This window comes from Grus americana, chromosome 9 (assembly GCF_028858705.1).
Source record: "Grus americana isolate bGruAme1 chromosome 9, bGruAme1.mat, whole genome shotgun sequence".
In the NCBI taxonomy this organism is placed as follows: domain Eukaryota; kingdom Metazoa; phylum Chordata; class Aves; order Gruiformes; family Gruidae; genus Grus; species Grus americana.
In genome coordinates this window covers 25,046,415-25,071,976 of record NC_072860.1, presented here as the reverse complement: position 1 = coordinate 25,071,976, position 25,562 = coordinate 25,046,415, and the positions used below count along the sequence as shown (strand labels likewise).

General features: G+C 41.1%; 1 protein-coding gene and 1 long non-coding RNA gene across 3 annotated transcripts in view; one reads left to right on the top strand and one right to left on the bottom strand.

Annotated features, from left to right (window-relative positions):
• Positions 1-23,021, bottom strand: part of BCHE (butyrylcholinesterase) — a 53,415-nt gene extending 30,394 nt beyond the window's left edge. Inside the window, exon 1 of one of the 2 annotated variants that reach the window (XM_054835621.1) lies at positions 22,894-23,021. The gene's annotated coding sequence lies outside the window, so the exon portion shown is untranslated. Of the gene's footprint in view, positions 1-1,954; positions 2,097-22,893 lie in introns of those variants that run through there. The other variant, XM_054835620.1, reaches the window with a different exon arrangement.
• Positions 23,022-23,725: 704 nt separating this feature from the next.
• On the top strand, positions 23,726-25,298 carry LOC129210095 (uncharacterized). Its single transcript, XR_008578300.1, has 3 exons — positions 23,726-23,990; positions 24,088-24,193; positions 24,973-25,298. It is a non-coding gene; the product is annotated as an uncharacterized LOC129210095 (long non-coding RNA).
• Positions 25,299-25,562: the final 264 nt, after the last annotated feature.

The following is a 25,562-nucleotide window of genomic DNA, read 5'->3' as shown; positions in this document are numbered from 1 at the left end:
TCAACAAAGCTTCCTTCTATTTTTTGCTTTTTGCCCCGTCGTACATAGTGTACTCTGTCCTGCCATTTTAAACAGGCCATTCTTTGTTAATGAGAAGCACTTGTGTCCTTAAAAGGCATGAGGCTAATTTCTGTGGAAAGTACAGCTGTGGCCTAATCTGAGCTCCTCTGCTTGTTTGTGTGTTCTTGGAAATCAACGGAGAAAATACGGGGGGTGGAGAAGGAAGATTTTGTGCAAAGAGGTTCCTAACGTTGAGATAGCATCAAAGGAGCAGGGAAGAAACTTCAGAGGCAATATTTTTAGCGTACATCTAAACAGAAAACAGATAAATTTTAGAAAACAAACATTTACGCTCTTGTCTTGTTATTTAAAAAAAAATAGATAAGGTGGTGAATGGGTGCAATAGACTTCGGAGTTGGTCTGACACTCCACCTAGCCTTCAACTTAACTTATAGAAACCTGCAAATGCCCGCACGTATGTTAAACTTTAGAGGTGTGACTAAGTCAACCTGGATGACTCACGTGGTCCAGCAGCTCCCAAGGAGTTTGGGCAAGCAGAGGCTGGCTCCGGCAGCCTGCAGTGCCCACACAGGAGGCTCACATCATTTAGTGGCATTTACCTCCCCTCTCCATGTGCCAGTCATTTTTTTTTTTTCCCCATTCATTCCCCTAATAAAATCTTTTAAGAGCTGGGTGAGAAAAGGTATGGAAAGATTAGCTCAGGGCTAAACTCTTTCAGCCTATCTCCCTGTGAGAAATGTTAACAGTATCTAGTTGGGTATGTGTGCACCCAATGCACAGCACTGTCGATGGGAAAAATAATTCCGGTGTCTGTTGTTTCACTGACACTGCCTTTCTTCGCATACTCACTTCTAACATACCACCGAGGACAGAACCACAACAACAAGCTGGAAATAAGAAGAGATTTTCAAACAAGTGAAAATGACACCAAGAAAAGCAAGAGACGTTAAAGTTCCTAACGCTTTTAATATCTAAATAGTAATTAAAATTAATTCCCTTCTGCACTTTCCTGTTAATTAAAAAGAAATGGAATGGGAGGAAAACACTGTAGCATTGCAAAACACAGAGGCATAACTTTTGACCCTAAGAAGTTTTAGATAAGAATTTTATGAAGAAAAAAACTAACAAAAAATTCAGGTCTGTACCTTTGTAATTAGTTCTGCAAAAGAACAAGTGGCATTTTAAAGAAAAAGTTTGAAACGGATCAAGCTTGAAAAACACAGAAGTTTTGTACTGCTGAATGAGAGGACTTGTCTAGTCTCGAGTTACTCTGCTAATATTAACAAAAGTAGCAAGTGACAGAGAATGATTATTACAACTTGAACATATGGCAAATATTACTTTTAATAAGGTTTTTAATGCTGCATTAAAACAAACTCAACAACGTAAAGCACACCGAGCAAAACAAACATTACTCGATTGTTACTATGAGAGTGAAAGGGTCAGAAGATTGCTTTAGCTCATCAACCTTAACCGAGCAGAGATATATCATATAATGTATTTGCATACTTTAAAAAGCTGCTTTCGTAGTAGTTTCCTCCAGCGAAAGTTAAACAGACTATACTTTTGTATTCTTATTCAGCAAGGGAACACAATTTATTTCAATGACTCTTTCCTCTCCTTGTAAATCTTTACCCAGCCAAAAAATCTATACACAAGACTATATAATCACTATTTAAATAGAAAAGTGGCTTGAATTAATAAGCGATTTCTAGCTCAGCTTAATTTACTTAGCCCAGGATCCCTTGAATAACACCAAGGTCTGCTACGCACGCCTGCTTACTCGTTCCATTTGCAGAGCAGAGTGAGTTTTCCCAAGAGAGCAACAAATGGGCAGAGCGTAACACGTTAAAAGATCCCAATCCCCGTGCAAATCAAGCTGAACTGTCAATTATCCTGGCAGACAGAGACGTGTAAACAGAGAATCACTTACCCCACTTCTATTACAAGAACTACAAAGTTTTTAAGAGTCAGGATCTTTGAATACTTCAGGGAAAATGCAGTATGCAGCTGCTGCTTTAAGCCCGTGAATTGGACAGTACTGACATTATAATCAACTGTTTCTGACACAAAGCTCGCGAGAGTTGGCAGCAGCAACTTGATCTGCAGGCAGCCGTTCCTTCCCGTCTGACATCTGCTCAAAGGCTAACGGCAGAGTGGTAGAAACGCTACAGAGAGAAAATCAGGCACGAGCTTTTTATAGGAAAGGGAAGATGCAGTGGTTTGTTCTTAGCACGGGGCAACAATTTTATAATCTGGAAAGACAGAAAGAATTATAAATATAATAAAAACCTGCCTCTCTTTCCTTCATCTTGCCTAGAGCACTGATCTCACCTGTACATTTTTGCTGTTGTTCAACTCAAGTTTACGACAATTCTAAAGTACCTAAAATTTTTGTTTTCTCTCTAAGATAAGTAGTTATTTTGGGGTTGAAGCAACTGTGGCCGATAAAAAAGGAGTGTCCTCTGCACAGACATGTCTACAACTGGCAAGCACCAGTTGTGTTACTTGACTCATGGCCATCTCTAGGCTTCTGTAGAAATCTGCGTTGTCCTCTTCCGATGGTACCCATACGGCGTCACGCGCTGTTCTCTCTCTCTCCTTAGGCTTCAAAGAGGAAATCGCCCATGGTGCTTGGTACCCCGATACCCTCCTTCTGCCTGAACCTCTGAAGCATTGTTTCCACCAGAACGCAGCACTGCAGGTGCAAAGCCAGTCTAACCCGTCGTCAGGGCTGCAGCACAGCCGGGGACATGTCCCACAGTGCAGGGGGGGATAGTTAAACTGCAAATGTTTTGAGGGACAGACGAAGGCAGAATAGAGAAGAGGGGTGGAGAAGATAAATAAATTACATCTACCCTCACTACAAAATGTCTCGTCGAACCCACATCCCTGAGCCCCCACATGAAACCAGGTGGCCACCCCGTGGTGGTGGGGCGGCTGGGCCCCAGCAGCATCTGCTCTCTCGTGCTGCTCTGAAAAAAACCCAACTTTTCCACAATTTAAGGTTTTCTTCCACCAAGAGCCTTTGCTTCCCCCGTGAGAGCTGAAGACAATTACTTTCCCTCTGTTTAATAATCAAACTACAGCTCTGTTTCAATTACACAAAAGCAATATTTGGCAATGCATAGAACAGGAATAAAGCAGAAATAAAAAATTAAGCATGAAGTTTATAGACCTTAGCATGGAGACTACAAATGATTTTTAAAAGCTAGCATGTGAAATAGTGTTTTAATAGAAAAAAGCTCAAGAAAGCGTGGTCATTTAGATCCTCCCAGTAATTTTACAGTCTAACTTTAGGATCAGGCGTTTCAAAGGTACATTGGGGGGACCTGTCCACCGGAGAGGACGTGTCCCAGTCTAGACCTAAACCAGGTTATAAATCCCTAAGCTTTCAGCACGGAAGCCTCCAATATAGCTGCTAGGTAGGAATTCAGAATTCTTAGCCGAGATTGTTATCTCAGTAGTGTAAATAGAAATATTTAATAACAAAATAATAATTTAATAACAAAACAGGATTAATTTGGAATTGACTCTAGTGGCAACTCTTGCTGATCAAAACTTCTCGAGTGCAGTTTCCTGCGGGAAACGCTAAGTTGTGCTCTTGAAATGGAGGCAGTTTGCAATGTTGTCTGATGTGCGCATTTGCTGACTTTCTCTAATGCCTCTTCAACCCATTTGGAAACACGGCCAGGTGACACACATTTGTTTCATCGCTGTGACATCAGAGGAATGGATCATAAGCCCCAACTCTTGTTAGAGGCCACTTTTAAATAAGGTATTTCTGATGTTCATGACAAACCATTGTGTTCTCAACCGTCATCGCTGCCTTCAGCAGGAGACTCAAAACACTGAAAATGCTCGTTCTGGCTACATCTATGTTCCAGCACCGGCCGTGTCGTCCTACCCCGGCTGTCACCAGCGCTCCCTTCCCCTCTCCTCGCCGCCCTCCGCTCCCCTTTGCAGCGCCCAAGGCACCTGAAACAGCCTCCTGCTCCGAGGTGGACGCCGTTACTAGACGCGGAATGCGGAGCACTTCTACGGACGCTGAGGAGGTGACCCTGGCGTAGGTGAATCAACTCTCTCAGGCGGTAGGAAACACCGAGTTCAGCCGTGGGGTCACCTCGTGTCTTCAGGGGAAGGGAGGCATTAGGACAGACTGTTTAGCCTGTTATACTTCTCGGCTATTGTACTTTAATGTTAGACCATTATGCTGTACTTTTTAAGAAAATTAAGCCCTCTTCTATAATTTTTTCCTTTAATTAAAAAATTAACATATAAATTAAGGTTTCACAAGTGTGTGCTGTGAGAGGAAACACTTATTTTAGTTATTACTTAGCTTACTAAAAATACCTGAGCGAAAATTAGAGATTAAATACATTTAATGCCTTTAGTAATTCTGTGTAGAGTGGTCATTTTCTCAGTTTTCCTTTGGGAGCTTGAAAGGAAAGGAGGTACAAACCAGCAGATAGAATATATATATGTGTGTGTGTGTGTGTGCGTGTGTGTGTATGTGTGTATAAGAGCTGTTACACATACATACATACATACATATATGTACATATGCTGATACTTTTAAATATCTCTATCCATTTAGCTACCTATCTATAATGCTGGGGGTTTTTTGGGTTATGTAATTTTTTATTTAAAGCAAGGTTCTTAAAAATCACCACCAAAAATGAAAGTGCCTTTTCACTGTTGAATGTGTACGTATGAAATAGATGTCACACTGACACAGTAATTTTGATATGAGAGAAGTCCAAATCTCTTAAGAAATGAAAGGAAAGGCCAGCTTTAGGAAAGATTGACATTTAGTAGACTAAGAAGCTTAGAGAATTTAAACAATATGTATTATAGAAATATCAAACATTTTTGTTATGATTTAGTTCATTATTAAACTGCCCTTCAGGATATTACCTAAGCATATGCAGATGTTTACACTTATGAATACCCTAAATTCTGCACATTTTGGGTTATCTTCAGGACTTACCTAATAGAGCTGAGAAATGTAGGAGAGATAAAACTGTTTGGAAAAACATATCTCAGATATTTCTGGTGGAAAACACATGCCTCTCTCCCAAGGTGTCCTCTGAGATTTCAAGGTCCACTTGCACGTGAAGAGTCCCGTTCACCAGATTTGATCCTACCCTTCCAAGCCATCTACAGCCTCAGAAAGAGCACCTGGGCTCCTGTAAGGGTAACTGGGCTGAAAAGCTTTGCAAATGTCACTTCCAAGTAAATGATGTCACGTATGAAGTGTGTGCATGTGTGAGGAAATATTTACGTGCTAATAGTATGTAAAAGTAGGAAACTTTTTTTTTTTTTTTTTAATTGCTGAGAGGAAAATCTACTACACTATATGAAACGTCACTTGTATGAAAACGTGGGGAGGTTTTGTTTAAACTCCAGCCTTGGTAAGCTCCCTGGGCGGGGGGGGGGGGGGGGCAGGGGTTTGGTTGTCTCTGATCTCCGCCTGAGTTTTCATGCTGAGCATCTGTGTGACCTTGGCTCGAACCTCTGAGAAGCCCGCTATATTGTGAGAAAAAGCTGTGAACAAAACAAGTAAACTCAAGCTGCACAAAATACGAAAGGTGAAATTGCAGACAGGGGTAAGATTGCCGAGACGGGAACAGTTAGCAGCTCGAGGACGCAGAGGGAAAAACACCGAAGCTGCAAGCTGTGATATCTTCAGGTAAAAAACCCAGAAGACGGGAGCTCAGCAGCAGCAAGGAACTACAGATCTCAGCTTTGGGGCTTGCATTCATGTTATTCTACTGTGCATAGGAGGAAATAAATCATTGCCTTTACTTTTGTGTATACCCTGCTTGCAGAGTCTCTTTCCATACCCAAATACAGTGACCCCAAAAGGTTCCACCTTTCTCCTCTTTCTACATTTCTTCTGTAAATCTCATACCTGGTGCTGCACACAACCCCTGTGTATACCCAGGAATGCAAAAAAAGGGACACCCTAAATAAACCTGGAGAGCACCTAAGTGCTGCTGCAGGGATTGTAGCTGGTGGTCAGAGCCATCTGAAATTCTGTTGTTATTCTGGATATTGAAAGAAGCCTCACTCCAGGGGAGCTTCCAGGACTAGCAGAAGTTCCCAACGATAGATCTGAAGGGTAATTTGATAATATTAGGAAAGGTGTCTTAGATACATACCATGAAAATGGATACCAATTTATTAAGTATACAGAAGACACTAACACTCACATAAGCCATTAAACATGATTATATTTTCCTCTTACTGGTTCAATTATGATCCGCTGTACATTTTTCCTTATTACTCTAATTGTAGGTTGGTATAATTTCCTCTTTATTAGCACAATTATGGTCTGTACTTTTATAAAATTCTTGAAGAAATCCGAGCCAATGAGAAAATATTGCCAGTTAAAAGACAAAGGTATTAATATTATTATTATTTCTTTGGAATGTTCACTTACTCTTAATTCCTTATGGTATTCTTACGTAACTCAGTATTTTGTATCATATAGGGATCAGATTCAATAAAGAAAATAATAAATGATTAATGTGCACACAGTATGTCTTGCATGACGTTATTATAGCCTGCTGTTTAGTTTGTAAGAAAACAGGCAAAACTGGAGTGTTCAGCAATGAGCTGAAATCTTGTGTGAGCATGATATAGCTAATTAAATTGTAAGTTAGTTTTCACGGTTTTCTGCAGAAGATTAATTATTTGACAGTATAACGGGTTTCCATTTCTGTTTCCTTTTTCCTTCCTATGGATAATAAAGCTCTAATTGTTTAAAATTATGTAAAGATATCTGAGTAACCAAGCTTGGTTGCTGGTTATCACCAACCGACAGCAGTGTGAAGTTCACAATGACAGTATGTCCTCATACCCAAACTCTGCGAATAACTGAGAAGTTTGAGGGATAAACGAGCTCATTTGTTAAGTAGAATTTGTATCTACCTGGAAGGCACAAACTCTTTTCAATGCTCCCAATCCTCACTCTTTGGTTTTTGCCTTATCACTAATACGACCCTCCATCTTTCAGTTCCTGCATCCACAGGAGAGATACACATCTCTCATGAAAAATGCCACAGAGATGTTCAAAGGTTTAGCTTGAGCCACTGCAGTTTTCAGATTTCAATTTCAACCAGCATGTTGAAAACAGGAATGAAAGAATTGAGCCTTACATCAGGACCTGCTGGGACCTGCGGGTGGGAAGTTACAGAGGAAACAAGGTCAGTGTGCCCCAGTCCATTCTCCAATAAATGGTTATAACATATAACAATACCTGAATATGTCACAACTATGGATTTTAGTGGAAATAATTAGGCGTTTGTCATGAAATAAAACTTCAGATCCACTGGTGCCCTGTCGTTGCTCTGCATGGGTCTGAAGCCTGTGGGAGAGGAGGTCTGAGAGGTTACTGCAGCCCGCGTGCAATGAAGGCAGCTGGGCTGCACCTTGCCAATAGCTTTGCTCAAGAAGGAGGAAGGCAGCGTCGATGCTGGTCAACATCAGGTCACAAGTTTTATTTTTCCTCGCCATGACTGCATCAGGGCAAGACTAAAAAAACATTCCAGAACCATCCTTCCTTTATTTTCTATAATTCACAGCTGATTTGATCTCTTTGCCTATGTGTTTCATGAAAGAAATATACCTTTGGGAAAAACGGATGACCCGGGAAGAGGTTGTGCTTATTTTCTTACCTCTGCGGCACAACACACGTATGCGCACACTGACCTCGGCCATCGGGTCATGCCCAGAGACCGTTACGCTTGTGAAAGCTCAGGCACCGCTGAGCACTGCTGTAGTCCCATCAGAGAAGCAAAATTCTCAGGCTGAGTGACTTTTTAACAGAAGGCCCTTTCGTTCTGTGGATGTGCAAGCGTTGTGTAATGATGAAAATCTCATTATAAACATCTGTGCAAATTTTTCAGGAAGATGCCATGATTGGTGAATATCAGATAATTCATCACAGTGCCATCTGCTTGAAAAACAGAGTTGTCAGAACAGGTGGCTTAATGGTAAAGTACAGTAGACTTCCTCAGGTCTTGCTATATGTCTACATATTAAGTACATAACATTAACTTAAAGGTAACATGATGTTCAAAATACGATGCTCAACATGAAGTTCAAGGATACAGGTCAAAATACTAAGGGCATTTTGATTCCAACGGCGTCCTTACAACATGAATCGCGTATAACTATCAGGAAACATTATTTTACAAAAGAGTTAGAATTATTCTTCATCAGTAATCTTCATTAGTTTGTTAACAGCACATTCTGCTCAGGGTCGTTCTGCCCTATGCAGATTCCTGATGGATTAACCCACCCCATAAACTTATCCTTCCTTCTTCTCACCTTCATTTGCACCGAGGAAATCATACAAGCCTGAAACAGCACTGACTTTCCCCAGTCCCTTTCCATCTATCATGTAGTAGCATTTTAACACCCAAAACAATCCATAAGCGTACTTTCCCTTAGCAGGGGTTGCAGCAGGTTGAAACAGGAAAGGAAAACTTCAGCGCACTGACAGAGAGCGCGGTACCACAGGCAGACCTCGCAGACCTCGGCTGGGGAGAAGAGGCATTTTTAGCAGTTGCAGGAACGTTACCATTCTCTGCTCATTCTCTCACTTTTGCCTGAAGGCAGGTTCAGTACAAAATGTAGAAAGACAGTCGGCAACCTGAAGGACTTTCTATTTAAGTTATCAGACCCAGGGATACTGGGAAATTAAAAGATGTGCCCAAGAACATCAGGAAGACTGAATTACATTCAGATACCCAGAACTTTAAAACACAATCCCTCTCGCTTTGTTTTAAATCCCCCGGTTTTATAGCTGCAGTGTGGTTTCCTCTCAATATATTACTAAAAATTGAAGACATTTTTGATGGTAATCTTGAATAAAAGCAGCATTTCCATCCATTTTCTGCAGTAAACAGAAGTCAGCCCTTGGGATTCAGAGGCTGCGTTTTCTAAAAGTCACCACAGGCAATAATCAGAAGATGCTGCGGAATACTCCTGGGCTCCTGAGCTGGTAGACGTACCATGGGGAAGGAAAGCCACGTCAGAGCGGTCTGCCCAGGAGCTGCCAGTGCCTCTTGTTGGAGCCGCCGCCACAGCTGTGAATCTTTTGTGCGCAATAATTAATCATAATAAAGGTTCTAGTGAGGATTTGGTCTGGAAATGGATTCAGAAGGCACAGATGGACTATCATGGCACAAAACCATGCACTTTCGTTTTTGCCAAAGCAGCGACTCACTTGCCTTGAAGAAAACCCACAGGTAGGCAGGCAGGAGCTGCTAAGTGAGTTTTACGTGGTTTGCCTTTTATTGCCCATCCTGCAGGAGCACAGCTTTCATAAAATGTCAGTCCATTTCCCAGTGCCGCTGGAGGAATAAAGTGCAATGGCTAAGACTTGCTCAGTGAAAACATTCAAGCGATTTTTAATTTTCATGTTCATGCAAAAAAAAAAAAAATCCCATCACAGCTGATGAAAACATCGAAGATTTTGAGTGTCGCACAAAGAAATGCAAGTGCCTGTGGTGTTGCCTTTCTGATTAAGCACGCTTGTACTTATATCAAATATGAACTGTCCTCCCCGGTGCAAGGGCATTTACCAGTGTTTAGGATTTAACCACGTGAAAAGTGAAAAGCAATTTGCTAACTCTCCTATGCTGCCTTTTCTCTCCTCCTCCTTTTATTCCACACCCCCCTCCAATTTTTAGTCAGTTATTCTCAGTGTTGCCAAAAAATGTGCAGTGATGTTATTACGTGCAGAGTATAAAAAAATATTTTTTCTAATAACTGTTAACAGCAGCCGTAAAACAGCAAAATAAAATAACACTAAGAAAAACAATCAATAAAAACCTGTACAAGAATTAAGTATTGGTGCATGAAATAGGAAAAGGGGCTGAATTCAGAGTGCTTTATAGAGAAACCTGGAAGCTATTTCAAGAGAAGGTGGGCAAAAAATAAAATCTATTAAATGTTGCTGAGATAATTATACCAGAACAGACAGGAAACAAGATATTTGACCAAAGGGAATGTAAGTGAATGGATCCAGCTCTTTTCTATGCTTCCCAAATCATTGTCCTTTTGGGCTTCAGTGATCCCAGTGTGTCACCATGCAAATGATTTTAAGCTAATGCTGAGACAACTGTTTCAGCGATGGGTGCCTGGACACTAGGAATTTAGTTTGTGCCAAGCACCTGATGCATGGGAAATGGGGATTCAGTCTATGGGATCAGTTTAGAGCTTCTCCAAATTAGGGAGGAAAAAAAAAAGAAAAAGAAAGAATAAAAGAAAAAAAGAAATAAGAAGCCCTGCAGTGTGTTCATCACCAGTCGCTCTTTTGTTGCTCTCACCAAGCTGCCCTACCCGCTATTGCAGCCACAGTGTGTCCGTGGGTACCTCCCTATCCCAATATGCACACCCAGACATGTCCAGCTCATCTCTGCAAACAAACCCGAAGACCATCTGGTCGGCAAGCAGAAAATGGGACTGTGCACAGCCAGTACCTAACAGCCTTCAGAACTGAGCCAGGGCAAATATAAATAAGCATTTATTTTGGATGATCAAATAAAGACTCAATAGAATCAATCTATATAAACAGCTCCATGCTCTGGTGTCTGTTCTGTGGTCTAAGAGGTTTTTACCCCTGAGCAATGTGGGGTTAAGCATGCGTAGACAGCCCCTGCCTTAAGCAGTTGGAGGGATTTTCAAGCTCTGCCTTTGGTATCTCCGGTGTTCTGGATGTGGGATTGCTACGGGATGAGCTATCAAAGGGTTGTTCAACAGGCATGCTGCTGTCTGTCTAGTATGATACACTTGAGCCAAAATATGAGCCAGGAGCCCGAGGGTTTATGGGTATTAAGTGGCGATTTTCCAGCTCAGCCATTTTCATTGCATACGCAGATTCAACAGCAGAAGCCACAGAAGTGCTTCCTGTGCCTCAATAGATATTCATTCAATAAAGTGGCTGAAAGACCGACATATTGCCTCCTCCTCCTCACCCAAAGATCCTGAGGGGGGAAAACACAGACTGCTAAAGCCAACAACCTCACTTGAATAATGGGTGTGAGGTTCTCCAAGCACAGTAAAACCCCAAAAGTCTGCTGGAGATGGCAGTGACACCGCAGTGAATGCCCAATCCAGTGATGATAACCAGCATTTGACATAGCAACCTTTTATTTACTGATTTGTGCCACTTTAGAAATTTTTCCCTCTGTCCCATCACCGGGTTAAAGATCTTTACCAAGATCTCTCTGAATTTGCTGTAGGGAAATTTTATTGTACATTTATACAGAGCAAACCTTTCAGAAAGGTGTACTGGGTCTTCATGACTGGAGTTTTGGTCATGATCAGGACTTTTCGTGTAACGATGTGTGCAAGGAGGATCAGCTATGAGCAGTTATAGTGAAAAAAAAGCTTTCAATTTAAGATAAGTGGCACCTGGTGGAAGCAGAAAGATGGGACGCACACACTGAAAACCACAAAGCCACATTTGTCAGCACATACAGCATATACCCATATACCACTGAAGAACAGAGAGGTGTTTGTCCGAGATAGGGTCAGCCAGAAATGAAGACTGGAGTTTTTGGCAGGAGCTGGCATCTCAACAGCAGTGAAAATAAGAGGTGGGTTGAGGGCAGGCAGTGAGGATAAGTCGTTCAGACTTGGAGCGCAAGCATCTGCCTGCTAGCTCCTGTTGTCCCCATGGTGCCTCAAAGTCGCATGAAATAAGCCCGATCTTGGCTCACATTAACTCGTTTAGTATAAATCTTTGGCATGGCGTACAAGAGAATGTCAGCAAAAATGGAGCTGTTAACGCATGGATTTTTAGCACTATATACAATATGTCTGGCATTGCTGTAGTGCTGTTAGCAGGAAGGACTCTGGCGCCGTCACGATGCAATATGCCATTGCCTACCGCAGTTATTAGCATGTCTACCTTTGACAGGATGCCTTAAGAGTTTCTCCACGGGACAGCTGCTATATTACATCATGTCAGTGAACAGGATAGAGCTATTAATGACTTTTAATGCGATACTCCGTATCCTGACAATGCATGCTATTAGGCGGTCCTTAATCACCGGATCACGGATATTGATATACCAACCCTAACAGCTCTAAGGATGTACGGTGCCAAAGTGTACTACCCACGTCTGCAACAGTATATAGTAAAACCATTAGGCAAAGACTCAAAACGTTATTTAGTTCAAAGGAAAATTATGAAATTTCAAGCCTGAGCATCCACAGATCCGGTGTATGCTAAAAGTAATCTGAATTTTCATTTTCCAGGTGCCCACCTATTCTTGGGTTAATGACTGAGTGTTACAACCAGCTTTTCAAAGATATAACAAAAAAAATCGCTGTTGATTTTCCTGGCAGACTGCTTGCATCCCTTTAATTTAGGAAGCAAACCATTTTACAATAATCACAGACATGTAAATGAGCCAAAACTGGTGTTTATTTTGTTGCTTTCCAAATTTAAGCTGACCTAAATAATTTAATACAAAATTTGTAGCAATGAGAACCCAATTTGGTGAACACATATGGGAACACGTTGAATTTGTACTATGGAATTGTTACTCCTCTGAGTAAAAGATGATTCGCCCGCTAAATGTCCTGTAAATGCTGATAGAGCATCCACTTTGGTGGCACGAATGGCACTGTGAAAACAGTCCAGACCCTCTCTGTGTTCCCTCCCTTTAACACGGAAACGGGAGAACTTTCTCTCACCCAAGCATGAAAACTGGGTACATGCTTACTCTCTGAGTGGGTGATACTCAGCTGTCAAGACTGGCAGGTGTCCCAAGCAGTATGTTAGGTTGCTGATGACAAATTCTGTTTGCTTACATGAAAATATGGAATAACTTTAGCAAACAGTAAGGGAAGCAGGGTGGGGACTGATCCTGTCAACGGTGGTGTGTGTCCATCCTGCCCCAGACACTACCCAGCAGTTATGGCAGTAGGGGCTGATGGAGACACGTCAGCTCAACCCACCTGATTTGAGGTTCTCCATCCAGTAATCAACACTGTCACCTACTTTGTGAGCAAAGCAAAAAGCAACATCTGAACTGATGGACTATAATTACTGAGTGATGAAAACAAAACATATTAAGCAGGTAGACCTGTTGTCACTGTGCTCACTGATAATTTTTAGCAAGCTGAAAAATATTCTGGAGTTTCTCCACTGGGAAGCAGGATGTGTGGGAAGCTGGTACAAAGGCATTTCATCTCAGAAGTGTTTGTTTTCTGTTCATAGTTACGGCTAGCTGTGGCAGAAATGAACGTGCTTCCATATCTGCTCCAGTGGGATGCAGGGATGCGGGAACCGCACCACCTCCCTGTGCTTCAGTGGATTATAGGGAAAGGTTGTGAACAACAGGATTTGGTCTTTGACCATTTTGTCCTCTAATTCAACACTCAAGGAAAAGAAAACAATTCTTTGTCGTCTTTGTTATTTTTTCCATTCTACACTTTTCCAAAGCTCTTTGTACAGTTTTTCAGAAATATCGTCACTGGTCTTCATAATGTTTTGCCCTATTTATGTTTCCTCTATAAAAAGCTAATTCATATTTCCTCTCTAATAAGCTAAAGCAGAATAAGAAGAATTTTCATAAATTTCAGCACACTTCATATTTTATATATATATATATTCAACCACAATAAATGAAACTTAAGTGTGAGCTTAAATGTAAGTCTAAATGCATCATTAATCATACTTCTGTGTGGATTGAAGAGCTTTCTTGGACCAAGACTGTGAATCATACTTCAGCCATGAACAGGACTAAAGTACAATGATGAAGCAATGAGAAACCTTAGCATTTACTTGTGGTGACAATCCTATAGGAATCTTCGTTGCATAAAAATAATGCTACTTTTAGCTCAAAGCACTTCAGTCTTTCAGTGCCTCGGTAAGCATCTCTTAAGATCCCTTTTCTCTCAGGCCCCAACCCACACAGCCTGAAATCAAGGGTTCTTTCTGTCAAGTTAAGCAGGATTGAGAAGTCTGTGTTTTGGACACAGCCTGAAAGTGAAAAAGCTTGCAGAGTCCCAGGACCAGTCCCAGCATTGGACTGGAGCCCCACAACTAGTGGCTTTTGTCCCATTCTATCTGATCAGCAAATGAACTGAATATTGTAGTTTGCAGAAATTTTGTTCAGCAACCACACCAGTGCCAGCTGCATTGCTAGTAATATCATAGCCCTTTCTTCTGAATCAAGCAAAATAGAAAATGTAATTAATTTTATTTGAAAATTCTGTCTGAGCATATTTGGCACCCGTTTCATTTCACTGCCACATCAGAAGATACACTCTGACCAACATCACATACCCTGAAGACACAGAAGAAAGAGAATAAACATTATTATTGGTGTTTGAATATTCAGTCTATGTAAATGTATTATATACTTTGCTTTGTCATAATAGAAAAAGCAAGCAAGACAAACTTGTACTGTTTTCTGCACCCACTTTCCTTTTGTCTTTTTTTTTTTTCAAATTTTGCATAGTGCGTATTGCAAGCTTTTCTTTTTAGTTATACGCCTCTAGCTATTACCTTGGAACAAAAATTCAGACATACCCAGCACAAAACCACATGAAATGGCTTGTCACAACGGCGCCTCGAGGTTTCAGAATCATAGATGTTGGAAAGGACCTATTAATTTATCTTTTTGCATATGCCCTTGCAGTCTAGTCTTTTCTATTTACTCTGAAAACCTCAGGTAAAATGGTATCTTACAAACGAATTAATGAAAAACAGCTTCAGTTCTGTACAGAAAATGAGTGGGTTTCTGGGGAAGGGAAAGTCCTGTGTTTTCTTGTGCAGCTACCTGATCGGATGCACTGGAATAAGGGTAAACCACCAGGTTGTGCTGTTGCCCTTAAGCAATGTGCATCACCAGGGAGCTGTGCTGCTGTGCTCATCTGCTGGCTGCTGTTCGTCTGGGAAGGCCCTAAAATCCTAGAAAACCAGAAAGAAAACAAGTCCCTCAGACTCATTTTGCTCTTGATTATACAGCTCAATATTTTTCATAGGACCTTGGCTCCCGTTGTAAACCACTGGCAGTGTTTGCTGGCCGTGAAATTCAGGTACAAAAATAAACACTCCATCTGCACAGGCTTAGGATGCAAACAGTGCAGAGCTGATCCGAGAATTGATGTTACACTCAGCGCAATTTCCAACAAACCGTCCGTTAATGTTCAGCGCTGCAGCTTACTTTCACTACTGCATTTTTCCCCACTGCTTAGACTGTTTCAGTTTTTCAAAACTGTATACTATTTCAGAAATCAGAAGTGTAGTGTGGAGAGAGCTCAGAGGATGCCTTGAATAAGCAGAGACTGAAGATGCTGGACACCACGTCCGTTTGCAGTTGGAACCTCAGTGCTGCTTGCACTAGACTAACCCTTTGAATCTTATGAGAGCCTCTGGCATGCTGGACTAACCCATAATTTTTTCAGAATATCTTTCAGGTTACCCTTTTTGATAGTTTATACTTAAGATATTTCTTTTTCTTGCTAATTTCTGAATAGATTTATTTTTTTCAGGTTCCCCATTACACGGTGTCTAAGCAAATCACCACTCAACTGAGCAGATTTTTTTTTCTACAAGACTGACCACCTCAGACAGTGACGTGACTCAAAACTACCTTTCTGCTATGTCTGACTAAAGAAATATATTAACTGCAGAAAAGTAATAACATCTTCCACTAAATAGCAGAAATTTTACATAAGAAGTATGTGCAAGAATGACCATGCCAAGTGACCAAAAGTAAATCAACAAATGTCAGGGAAGTTTGCAAAAGTAAAGTAGAAGAGCAGGCTAAACATATAATGATACGTGTCAAACCAGCACAAAGCTGAGTCTCAATCAGAGGTGATGCTTTTGTATCTTATTGCCACCCAGAGGTTTTTCTTCCTTGAATTTGTCCAAGCACTTTTTGCGACCTCATGAACATCTGGCGACAAGATCCATTGCATAAATACTTGAGCCGTGAAAAACTGTTCCTTTCGCTTTGCTTTTGAACCCACCACCTGCTAGTTGTACATGGCATATAGAAAACCTGGCTAAGATTCAAGGCTGGATCGTGATACTTTCCCTCATAAAACTAGATATTAGACCAGTTTTAGGAGTTTGAGGCACAAGAGACAAGACCATCCAAAACAAAACAAGACAAGACCAAACTGAGGACCTTTAACCCTAGGCTAAGTCAGAGTCACATTTGGAGATTATTTAGTTTAATTTTAACTTCCACTTCACTAAGCATTTGATTGTGTATTCTCTTCTAAATATTCCCAAACCTTTCAGGATCATTCCCCAGCTACCCTTCAACTTTTTGCTCGGTGCTGGAGTAGCTTTTCCACGCTGCGTGCTTTCCTCTCGATTGATGCAACACATACTGTCTTCTATCTTCCCTCAAAGTACCCCAAGAAAAAAAGCTTTTAGCTCCGCTTAAAAAAAGAAGAGGGGGAAAGGCTCCTCCTCTTTTCTGCACCTCAGTGGGAATACACTGGATCGGGAATTGTTCTAATACGAGAAACGCAACTCGGGTTATCGAGCTCCCAGTGGGGACCTGGTACCGTCCTGGCTTGTGGATCACACTTTAGATGTTGCAGGTGACATGCTGCACAGTTACTTTATCTCCTAAAATAGTCTCCCCAAGAACGCAACCAGATTTTTAGCTACCGAAAATCAGAGTAGCACTGTTATAGCCTGCTTCTGTACATCTATTTAGCTGAGGGGCAAGTCTGTGCATTAAGAAAGAAGGTAATTATATGTTGGACGTTTTCAAATTTCCTACTGTCTAAATTGTTGAGAAGCAACAACTATTATGTCAAGCCCAGTGTTTCAGATGGGGTGATAAATGTAAATATAAAACTCCAGGACATTTACAAAGTCGTGAAATAGGGAAAAATCCCCCCGTTTGGAAAGGTTAAAAATCTTGCCCCACAGATCTGTTCAATGCCAGCAAAAGAGTTAACAGAGAATAAAAGCAAACCTAAGGAGATCATTCAGTTGTAGTTTTAGAAGGCTTATGACACAATCCATCACCAAAGCCTATTACGAAAATTTGAAAACTACAGGGTAAAAGGTAAATTTCTGCCATGGATTAAAAACTATTCATGAGAGAGAGAAGACAAAGGAGAAGAAAAGAGATCTGATTCTTGGCATGGAGCGAGGTTAATATGGAGTGCCCCAAGACTTGCTGCTGGGACTGATTTTTGTCCCTTTGAATCCCTGGCATAATGCAAACAGTACTAGCTTACTCAGCAAATATTCTGCACTTCTCTACTGCAGTAAATACTTGTGCTTGCTTGCTTTAGATCAGGCTCCCGAGCCTGTATGCCTGAACTTGTAATAGCACCCACAAGACTATCAGGGCACACAAAGAGGAAGCTTAATCTCGATGTGGTTACACTTCAGTAGAAATGTCCCAAGGGGAGAATCTGTGTTACTTGTGATTGCTCATAAATCAGAACAAAGACAATTTTTCTTTTAAACCATTCGGTGAGTCTGAAGCTCTGCAAGGCAGATAAAACATATTTTTCCCTTGTATATTGAAAAAAATTGTGGGAACCATGCTGCTGCTGTGTAAAACATTGCTATTATGTCTGAATGAATGGCATGCAGCATCAAAAAGATTCTTTAAATCCCAAGTAAACACCATCTTAAAGGTTTAAGTCATACCATGCATGTACACAGATGTTCAGCACGGAAGTAAATGGTATACAACTCATTTACCAGTAAACGTAGCCAACTGGAAAAAATGGTAGAGGAAGTTTCATACAGATGGAGATTCATGAATCTACCAATACAGACACTAATGGATTCAGAGATGGTTGTTTAACTCAAAAAAAAAAAGAAAAAGAAAAAAGAAATTTAAACAGCAACTCAGGAAAAATCTCTGTTCATTCTTCAGAAGCAGCCAAAAGTGACTGCTAGCAAAAAAATAAAGTCCAATTAAAAAGTTTGCTGTTATTTCGCATCCTCTTGATTTTGAATTCAGCTTCAATCACAACATGGAAAACATGTAAAACATACAAAAGAAGCAAACGGAAATGTCTTCTAGGCAACAAGAGCTTTCAAAAGTGTAAACGTACTTTTACACACAGTTCTGTGCATTTTTTTTACCAGCAAAATCAGCAAAACTCTTTCTAACTGTGCAATGTCTCAAAAGCTGAAAAGCTGCCATGGTCACACTGATTAGAGAAATCTGACTCAATTATCCTGTGCACATATATCAAGATAAAAATACTAAGTACAATGAATACTCATGATTCAGAACATAAATTGATTAACAGTCAGTTCAGCCAAAAAGTCGTCTTCGTGGTGTATTTCATACTTAGGCATCATGGCAGGAGGAATTGGCAGAAAACAAAGTTGAACATTTAATTTCCATTGTCAGTTGATGAAGCAATGATCTCAGAAAATCAGTTGCCTTATGCCAATGCATATTGATATGTGTGACTATCTAATGTTTTCATTTTCATTATGAATAATGCTGCCTAGTGTAGGCCACCTAAAATATCTCATTTTTCTAAAAATGTGATTGGAAGCCTTCCCAGCTTACACAGTATGTTTGCCCTTGTGAGAATAATGTAGAACTGAAGTCAATAATCGTATTTTATTTCAGGCTGTGTGTAGCACATGCAAAACATTCCCCTTCTATTCACAACGCAAGATTAGCAGTCGTGAAGCCTTCATGGTCTCTGTAGAGCAACTGGTGGAAATCAACAGTTGATATCCACCTAGAAAGGAATTCACAAAGTATCCCTGATCTTTACTGGTATTGGTAAGGATGTCTACAAAATTTAAAAAAAAATGTTCATAATATTTTTAAAATATGTATTTTTCAGTGTCTCCTTTTCCTTTTTCTCCAATACATAGATTAAGGTCAGCCTGAGGTTACTAGTTTATTTTGTTAGAAATGTAGCATCTCAGTTTCCATAGATTCCTGTGCTACTTTGCTGATAAGAACACAGTTTAATTAAGCTAGAAGGCCTACTAACCGTAGTAATCCCAAAAGCATCTGTTTGTTGGAGCAGGCTGATAGCTTCTGCCCACGTTTTTCCTTCTGAACATGTTGTTTAACAAAATTTTTTTGTTTTTTTTTTTTCCACAGGAAAATTCTTTTAGACTTCCTGCTTATCATGTCCAGACCTCTACTGGTCTAAGAAATCATTATATATTATGTCAGTCATTGCTTGATTAAGCATAATCTTGTAGTTTCTTGCTCACTTTGCTCCTAACGGAGGAGCATATGACAATCTCAATCACTTCTGATTGGAAACTTACTCCCTTTTCCAGAATAAATGTATACACAACTATTTTTAATATGAATGTTACCATTTCCTTTTATGTTTTCCCCTCCTGGATATTTCTTTATGGTTAAATTCATAAGAAGGAAACATTTGCATTAGGTGCCTCATTTTCCTAAGCTAAGCCAACCTGCTTCAGTCCATCAGGCTTTGTGGGGATAGGAAAGAATTTACTTTCCCCTCATCATCCAAGCAAACCTTCTCCACCTTGTCCCTATTTGAAAGCATCATTCTTGGCACAGAAGGTTCGAAAATATATGCATCATTATTGGAAAGTACACCAATATCTCGTACTTCATGTCTTATTTTTATACAGCTATTCCAGATTAACCAGAGCTGTCAAATTCTGCTGTTTGTCCCTGAGTGCATGACACGGTTTGATTTGACGTTACAAAATCAAATAAGCTTGCATGATAGTTTGAGATGAACACAAACGCAGGAATACCAGAAAGTCCTCCAAGACGTAAAATCTGCTTTCTGACTACCCTGCCACGTTTTCTTGGCTGCTCTGGACACAGGGCTTTCTATATCGGGTGTAGAAGTCATCAACACCAGCAGTAAGCTGTGTGCTGGTAACTGTGTTATTATGGTCTTATTTGAAAAAGAAACTGAATCCACAACGTTTTCAGCATTGCAGAATGATGTACTTATTTGAAAACAGAATCCATAGTTTTTCTTCCCCAGTCTAAGTTCTAAAACTTCATCTTGTTTCTTGGAAGTCACTCTGGTAGAGGGCAGGCCATCAAAAGGATAGAGCCAAGACATAAAAAAAGAAAAATAAACACTTTTTGAAAAATAATTATGCTACACAGAAAAGAAGGGCCATTGGACTGTCCAGAGCCATTCCTCCTGCCTTCCTCGCTTGGTTTACGGGACCCCGGTGCCTGTTCTTCCCTCTGGGCTCATCGACCCCATCTATTTTGCAGTTTTGTTGTGGGTGAGAGAAATGAGGGCAGACCATTTCTTGAACCAGAGAAACACTGAGAACACCGATAAAGACACAAAGGAAATAAAAGCAGGGCAGGCGGCGCAAAGTAGGGCTGGGATGACCTGGAGTGAGTAGCAAGACCTGATTTGTCCATTATTTGTAAGTGAGGTGGTAATTCAGCACCATCACTGGATGGTCTACTAACGCAGCCGCTGTGGATGGCACAGCAGGACTTGGGGACCCAGACTCTTTTTTTCCACACTTCTGCCTGATTTCCTTCTCAGTGCAGCTTTGCACCAGTACTCCCCTCTGCTAGGTACGAAGTAAACCGCGGAGGCAACCGCGTTCCCTGTCCACAGCACGCACCCACGTGCACAAATACACACGCAGCTCACAGTGGAAACTTCTTCAGAGATTTTTTTTCTCCTCAGAAAGCTGCTTTGTGTAATTCCATACTGACTGAAGGGATTTGCAGGGGAAAATACATCCAAATTAAAATCAGTCACTTTAAAAACATGGAAGGAAAATTGCTGTGCAACAGTCATACTTCTGCCAGAGAAAAACAGGCTTAGAAAGGGAAGAAAAGTCTTGCTAAGGGTTTTTCAGCTGGGAAAGCCTGGGAACTCTATTTTTCAGAATTCTTAGAAACGCAATGATTTACTGCTATTGCTCACTAAAACAAGTATGCTAGTTATGGTAGAAGTGCAGAGACTTTTATGCAAAGACTGAAAAGACGAGGAGCTCAGGGAGCCTGCAGCAGCCTGACAGACCAGTCCAACTTCTCCAGAACCCAAAGACCTGAACACCAACGCTGACTGTCCAGAAACCAACCTATAAACCGAGATCAATCCCAGGAGGAAGAATGCAAAGATTTAACTAACCCCTACAGCAGGATCACACGTGTTAATCAGCTTAGTTACCTACAGCATCGACCTCAGCACTACATCAGCTAATGAGTAACTTCACCTGTGCCACAGCCCGTCCCTTGTTGCTGCAGATGGCCTTGGGGTCAGCTGGGAGAGAGAAGGGAAGAAGCTGAGGACAACTCGTGCGTCACGAGGAAGCTGAAGAAGAAGGAATAGCCACTCCTCAGCGCTTGGCTTCAAGCAGCGAGCTGTCAGGCACGTTACACTAATAACTCTAATTTGTAACTGCGAAAGCTCCAGGATATCAGCAGTGCCTTGAGGAGCCGTGGCCAAGGATCAGCTGCAAACAGCTGCCTCACCCGGGAGGAGCTTCCCCAGCCCACAAAGCACACAGCCTCCCCAGCAGAAGCAAACAGCACTTTGGAAAGGCACCATCAAGTAATGGTAAACTTCAGTGTCTGAGTTTTGCTAATCTCGTGGCACGACTGCAGCGCAAAGAAAAATACATTTGAAGTATCAACCTTATTGCCAATAGTTCTGTGCCAGTGGAGTAGCAGGAAATCAGCTCAGAAGTGTTTGCTCTGTTTCTTCTGTTTACAACATGCTTTGCACAAAAGACATCTGACAGCATTATCAGCTAGAGAGAAATAGCTGCAAACTGCAGTGTAAGTTCAAGTGCATTTATTATGGCTGGATTTTTGATGATTGGAAAATTCCCAGTGGGATCTAGGAGATGCGAGCAACTGACATTTAAAACATTTTAATTTCACCTTAATGTCCCGCTAACACTTTAAAGAGAAAAGAGTACATGCAGTTTCATTTCACACTGATGGATAATTTTATCTCATTCGGTTTACTCAACCTAATGCTAATTCTCACTCCAACATTACTGTGCAATTTTAAGGCTGACATTTATTTCTTTGACCGTGATAGATTTAGATGATGTCTTTTCCTCCTCCTCTGGAGCACTGCTAATTCCTACACCAGTCCCCTTTGCTCGGGGGTGGCCCCACAGAAGCTGGGCACAAACCATCTCCTCGCGTTTACCTTTCCGTGTGTCCGTACACCTTGCAGAGTCACTGGGTGCGTGTCCCCATGTGGCACGGAGGTCTCTATATGCCCTTTTTGGGGTTGTCTGAGATGAGATTATTTAGTAGTAAAATATAATAGTAAAGTATTGCAATACGTTTAACTGCCTATACGTTCTCCTAGAGCACATTTCAACAATAAAGAGTATAGAAAGGACCAACAACGTGATGTTTTTAGCCATCAGCAATTAGATAATTCTCTTTTGGGGTTCCCCCAGAGGACGACCCCCATTTTCCCACTTAACATCTTTCGCGCGTGCTCTGTGCGCAGCCTAAATCACAAGGCAAGGTAGGTCTAGCGGTCTGTTCCAGGCTTTGGGTGCAATTCAGTCCATTTTCCCAGAAGCACGCCTTGGGATTGGCGTGGCTGACTGCAGCTTTGAACACCCCTGGTGCGGTGCCAGTGGCAATCTCTGCAGGGAGGGGACAGTCCAGAGTTCAGGACTGAAGGACACCAAAGCACCCGGAGCCCCCCGCCGCGGCGCTGACGGGTCCGGCTGGTGCTGCTCTCATCGTTTGCCCGCTCAAATGTCAGACCCGTGACGTCGGCAACAAATTTACACGGAAATGGCGGGAGGGAAACAGCACGTATTTGTTTATTTACTCTAACCTCCCTGCCTGAGCAAATCGACACTTCCACTCTCCCACTTTTAACGCTCTTTCGCCTGAAAAGGAAGCAGAAAAGACCAACCTCAGAAGCTGATTTTCCCGTCTTGCTGCGTCTTTCTTTGAATAAAAGAGCTTGCTCAGGCCAAGAACGGACTACCAAGTAGCCAAACTACTTATATCTGCGATTGCTGTTACGTGCTGGCAGATAAGCATCAGGTTAAGGAGCCAGGAACATCACATGACTGACAAGATATGCTACTTTTTCATGTGTAAATAATGTACTTAAGTAATGGCACTTTGGCAAACAACTGGAGGAAACGCACACATTTCTGCTTGGCTTTGTTGACACATGTGTGCATTTCCCACTTTGCTGAGACCTTTGCCTACTATAGCGTATTTTTATAGTTGCTGATAGGACTGGAGGTTTTTGTTTGTTTTGAAATTCTTTCTAAGATCCAAAACAAGTACATGTAGATTTAATTTTTTTTCTTTAACTTTTTGCAGTTTTAATTCACAGGCTCGATTTGTCATTTGAGTGGAATGTGCCGGATGCCATATTGCTTGTATTGGAAAGAAAGAAGCATTAAAATCCAGTGTAACTTTGGGGTAGCCATCAAATATTTGACTTACTCCAGCTGCTCACACAATCATTCCCGGGTTAAAGAGCAGGTTGCTATTCTGCTCTTGAATCCATTAAGCGAAACATTAAACACCTTAAAAGGTTCAAAGCTTCAGAGGGAGTCTGGAGCCACTTTTCATACAGTGATAAGCTACAAATGGGTGTTTGCAGCAGAAGTAGGCACAGCCACAGCAGCACCATGTGTAGCTAATTAGGCTAATCTTAATGATTAACTGGTAACAGGAGAAATTGTGGTGGTCACAGGTGGTGTGGGTGACACAGACTTTAAGCCTTTTGAAGGACAGGGCTGCTGGGACCTAGGTGGGTCTTCTAGGTGCTTCCAACTGGTTTTCCAATTTTAGATTTGTGCTGCTAGGTCTCCACAGATGCCTGTTGTTCTGGGAGCTTTCATGCAGCCTAGTTAAACCAGACAGGTCTTTCCCCCTGTTGTAAGCTTCTGCCTCGCTGTAGTAAGCGGAACTGCACCCCAAATATAGTGTTTCTCTGCTCAGATTCTGACCATGCCCACCTGTGATATTTTCTGTTCCAGAATAATCCTGGTGAGTACCAGCACATCCCAACAGGATTTTTTTTTATTTAAAGGTGTGTGTGTATATATATATATGTAAAGATGTAAAAATACAGATGTGTTTTTAGTGATATTGTGCTGAAAAGAGCTAAGGGACACCAAAGGAGTCTCCTGTGAGCAGTGTCCTGGGTGAAGCTGATGAGAGTAGCAAGCACATGATGGCCGAGGAAAGAGGTGAGCATCCTCTCAGAGGAAAGAAAGCTGGACCAGGGGAATGACTTTTGGGATGAGAAACTCATTAGGACACCAGACTGGTGTTTCTGAGTTAGAGTTTCTGTTTATTTCTACAGTATTTAAGAAAGAATGGCTTGGTTTGTGTGATTTGTAAATAAATATTATTGCACCTAAGAAATACTTCACATGCCAAGTGTATTATTGTACAGAAGCAGACTGCTTGCTGAGGTTACTTATTCTGATTATTAGTCTGTGAAGTATGTTCACTGAGACCATGAGATTTCGCCTATGGATAGTAGACTTATTCTATATACATTAAGATAGCTCTGGCTTTCCGTATTGCAGTTTAGAAATATAATCTACACACACTTTACAAGACTTTACTGGCACTTTTGATCCTTGACCTGTTCGTATAGTAATTATTAACTAGCTTAATTCTGAGAACTGTGCTCATGTTATGCTTTTACACAAGATATTTTGGCATGATAAAACGATGCCTATTACAAGTCAAGGTTGTTTTTGCTCAACCAAAACAGCCACATTAATTCTAAATTCAGTGTAAACAAGAAACAGAATAAATGTTTTGCAAATAGAAGAACAAACCTGGCAAGGAATAAAACATATTCATGCTTTTAAGTGCATAATACAAGCGTGCAGAAATACAGGATTTCAGTTTTGAAGAATGTCAGAACATTTTACGGTCTATGGTTTCTGTATTTTTTCCCTTTGCTTTTGAGTTAATTCTTCATTTTAACCAGCCTTAATCTGTTTAATTTCAGGTATTTCTAACTTGTACATTTATCCAAGCCTGAATGTTATTTGAGGCTGAATTGGGACTGGTTCTGAATGTCTTTTCAGACAAGTGCCAATCAGAGCAGTCGCTGACTGAATTTACCTGAGGACAACCTACAAGCACAGAACTCCCCTACTGATAACTTAATCTGACTCATGTAATAGCAAGACTCCATCGATACCGATGATATGATCATAGTTTGTGTAAGGATCAGAAGATTTATTGGCTTTAATAACTTACTATTAGATGATTTTTCACATCAGTGCTTCCTTGAGTTCAAGTCAAGAAAGTCATCTCCTAAACTATACTTGGATAGACCAAATACACTCACTTTTGTAACTTTCTCTCTAGCAAATATGTTTTCCAGACATCCTACCATCCTTTTTCTGAGCGTTTCCAATTTTAATTATCAGTTTGGGAACTAGGCTGCAGAATTAAACAGATCGTTACAATAATTGCCTCACGAGTGCTGCATGGACGTATGCCACCACTGCCCTGCTTTTTCTCCTTCCTGTGCTGCTCATGCCTTCACGTGTTGTGGCCTTGCTCTTTCCTGCAGCGTTGTACTAATACTTT